General features: G+C 28.4%; 1 long non-coding RNA gene across 1 annotated transcript; it reads left to right on the forward strand.

The window, feature by feature from the left end:
* The first annotated feature begins 322 nt into the window (after positions 1-322).
* LOC140039850 (uncharacterized) lies at positions 323-1,872 on the forward strand. The gene is made up of 5 exons (XR_011842655.1): positions 323-332; positions 753-773; positions 1,071-1,094; positions 1,411-1,425; positions 1,605-1,872. It is a non-coding gene; the product is annotated as an uncharacterized lncRNA (long non-coding RNA).
* Positions 1,873-4,235: the final 2,363 nt, after the last annotated feature.

Here is a 4,235-nt window from a genome sequence, read left to right on the forward strand (position 1 = left end):
TCACATTTATTTTCACACCAGTAATAGTTATTACTTTAAAAAATACTAAATGCAAGCATTTCATTGTTTTGACATTGTTAAATTTTTAGTATAATATAAGAAACGTTTCTATCGTTATTAAAAGGTACGAAATACAATAATAAAAAATACATAGAACACATGTTATAGAATACAAGAAAAAATAAAGTAATAATATGATGAGTAAAAATTATTGTGAATATAATTATAATGAAATGTAAACAATTCAGAATTATTTATACATTATATCTATGTAAACATTACTGATGAAAGTTAAATCTTTTTTACAGAGAATGGAGAAGCCAAGAACTAGAGTAAATATCAACTTAGAATATTTTAATACTTTACTTTCAAAGTGTGAAATTTACTCATTATATGTCAGTACAAAAATCATATTCTAATCTAGATTGCTATGAAACAATTAGCATAACAACGTCAAGTGGCATTCACGAACTTTTTACACTATTTAGTGCTTAAGCAAATTTAAACATTATTGTCTAAAAGAAGAAATGTTGTTTGCCAAATTATAACACGTTGACGACTTTTAAATCGCGAACAAAGTTTCAAATCGAAAAAAAATCAGTTTAAATAAAAATAATAAGCTACTGTACTAAACAATATAGGATGAAAAATAACAAAATACTGTATTCGATAGTCCGATTGTATCTAAATAATAGAATATCAGACATTAATTATGTACACATACTAATGAACCTTTTAAATTATCTTTACAGAAAAGAGGGAAAATTTAAAAAGTAAGTATATTTTTTACTGTTTACAATAATTAGTGTGAAATTTATAAGTACCTTCAAAGGTGGCTTACTGTAAATCGTATAAAAATATAAAATGGAAATGCCTTTTATATGCACGGCATTAAAATATTCCTAAACCTCCTAATGCATAAGAATATATTTTTTTTTTATTAAAAAGCTGCTACAGCTGTGTAAATAATAAAAACACCTTATAATATAACTTACGACAGTCAAACAATACAGAACTAATTATTAGACATTAATTACTAACCTACTAATAATGAAACTTCATTTTTATAGACTACAAAGAAAAATCTCTGAGAGGTAAGTAAAACTTAAACTATGTCACTCTAAAGTAGGACTGTAGTATAATGAAATATAACTTCATGAATAAACGTGCATAATGACAAACTCAACAAAATAAAATTGCATTTAAATACTATCTAAATCTTGGGAATTGGTATTGAATGTATGTCCCACAAGGCGAAACGCAAGCGTGTTAACCAATGAAAAGCGTCAGTTTGATTATTCAATCGCTCGTAAATGGTCAAATTACTTACGTTGCACTTACGTCCTTGTATTGCTCCCTAGTGTTATTGTGTAATTAAACATACTAATAGATCATAATAATTTGTTTTAGGGAACAGAGAAGAGGGTAAGTAACACACTAATTATCTAATAATATTAGTTTAAAATATTATTTAAAACATGTGAAATTTAATGTTAAATAGTTTTAGTACAGTAGTATAATAGTGAATTATACTTTATGGTTGAACTTGTAAATTAAAAATATAACAAAATAATCATTAAATTTAAACTGTTTTCTATGAGCAGGGATGAGTTTTGGTCGGTGATTGATAACATTTCAAGTGAAATTGCAGTTTATGATCTATAGATGCTGAAGGTCGCCCTCTATGACATAATAAAAAACAAAGATGAATTAGATGCAGCATCAGCTAATGCTTTGTTCAGACTATTACATTCAGAAGGTTACATTGAAATTGGTTATGTTGTTAACTGTGATCTATTATTTGAAGTATTTGATGTAACAGGACTTCAAATACTACTTAAAATGCTCTCCAAGAAATATCACAGACGGAATCAGGCAAACAAAATCACAGGCTACAGACGGATGCTAGTTAAACTCGACAGATCATTGAATAGTCAACAGGTGGACATTCTTGCAAAACTCTTCAAGATTGAAAGGAATCCGAACAATTCTTGGAATTTAATTAAGAGATTGACTCAAGGAAATATTGAAAACACTATAGCATCATTGAAGAATGTTGAAACACTTGTGAAGGACAAACAAGAATTGAATCATGTACTTACTATAGTAAGATCATTTGGTATGTATTGCTTCTTTTGTTTCTAAGGACTGTTTTGGTTGATATACCATTATGTTATATGTAACAAATAACTTAACATTTTATTGAATTTTTGATGATAAAAAAATAGCTCTGTAATCTATAGCAATATTGTTATTGTTTACTTTTTTCAGTGCAATTGAAGAAACTGAATGATGGTAAGTATGAAAGTTTAAGAAAAGGATGATAACTTGAACAAAAAAGTGTATTTTATTTCTGCACAATCCCTGTTTCAAAATTAGTTTTTCATTGACTCCTTTAATATACTTTCTGATAAATATAATACTTAATTCTGTGTATTTGCATTATTTTTTATCAAAATATTAGTTCCCCTTGAGGTTTTGGCAAGAGGTAAAGAGGCTAATGATGCATTTCTTAATGCCATACAAGAAGGCAGCAAACCTATATACCAAACACGTCTAATCTAAAAGATTGGTGTTTCAATCATATGTACTGCTTTTCTTTTGATAGGGAATGTAGGTAGAGAATTGAACGAAAGACCTGATGTGGAAAATTTTCCAATAAAGGTAAAAAATAAAGACAAACTTCAGGTTTGAAGACAATTTTAATAAAGATGTTGGAAAACATTAATTATTATTGTTATTGTTGTTAATGTTTTTGTTGTTTATAATGTTATTCTTATGGTTGAATATGATGTTGATGATGTGGATGTTGTTGTTTTCCCTCTTCCTTTGTTGATCCCACTGAAACTATATAACAAGTAATAATTATACTGTATCATACTGTTTCATACTGTATTTGATAGACAAATCTACTGTAGTTTTATATAATTTGTTCTATTTGCCTGTTTGCAAACTTTACTTTGATTTAAATATAGAAATTTGGAAGGAAGAAACGGGAATATGAAGAGGAATTTGGTAAGAAAATTCGAATTGAAGGGACAGCAGAAATTCAACCAAAAGCATGTTTGTTCTTCCATTGTTCTTCCTATCTAGTCAGTGTATTTGAAACCATTTTTGTGAACACAATGATGTAAAAACATTATTTTAAACATTCATTTCAGATTGTTTTAAATATTTTTTTAACATTGACTTCGAACCGCTGAAAAAATCCTAAAAATTGAAATATAAAATATCCTTAGTAAAACAAAATATTTTTGTAATGAAATTGAAAAAGCCTAAACATCTACTAATTGTAAACTTCACAATTCACTAATGAATGAAAGATAAATTAAAAAGACGCTCAAAGTAAACAAGTACTGTAATACGACTAAAAATGGTGTATTTATGAATTTTCAAATTATTCTTTTCTTTTACTTTATTTAGCCTCATTTACACAATTACGTTACATTACTAAAAATGCAATCCACTCAAAAGAAAGAATTCAGCAATACATTAATTCAAATAGATAATTTTGTACCTTTATGTGGTAAAATCTTTCGTAATAAGACACTGTAAGCAAACAATTCACTTACGGGAACAGTAGGCCTACCAGTAATAAAATATTTGTGATAATAATATAAGCTATGTTTGTTGGGCATTATCATAGGCCTAACATCGGATATTCAAGATGAAGTATTTGAACTTGTTGAACACATTCTAGGAGAAAAGAAAAAAGATGGAGAGACGGATGTGTTGATAGAGAGTGAAGAGTTACAAGAGGCAATTGATGATCTGACTCTCAGCATTTGGGATTTTGCTGGACAAGATCTGTATTACATTACACGTCAGGTAGAATATAAATATCATTATAAGGTCACAACCCACAAAAGATTTCTTTAAATTTACCGCTTAAATGGGTCACACAATATCGTCAACTTGATGAGCTAACATCTAAGAGTAGTTACATTTTGAAGGGGAAGAATAAGGCCAAGGTTACAATCCACAAAACTCAAATTATTTAAAAGAAACACTTTCCTCCGCAACATTGAACCTGTTTCCACTCATGGAATGGACTAGACTCATTAAACCAAACTTATCATCGAGTTTTCACTATCTTCAATATTAAATAGTCACTCTCAGTTTTTGAAGACATCATTTATTTCTTTGGTTTGTCGACAGATGTTTCTGGTATCTCGTGCTATTTACATCATATGTTTCAATCTCTGCCATGACCTCAATGCACCATCAAGAGTAAA

Source organism: Antedon mediterranea, chromosome 2, assembly GCF_964355755.1.
Source record: "Antedon mediterranea chromosome 2, ecAntMedi1.1, whole genome shotgun sequence".
NCBI classification, from domain to species: Eukaryota; Metazoa; Echinodermata; class Crinoidea; order Comatulida; family Antedonidae; genus Antedon; species Antedon mediterranea.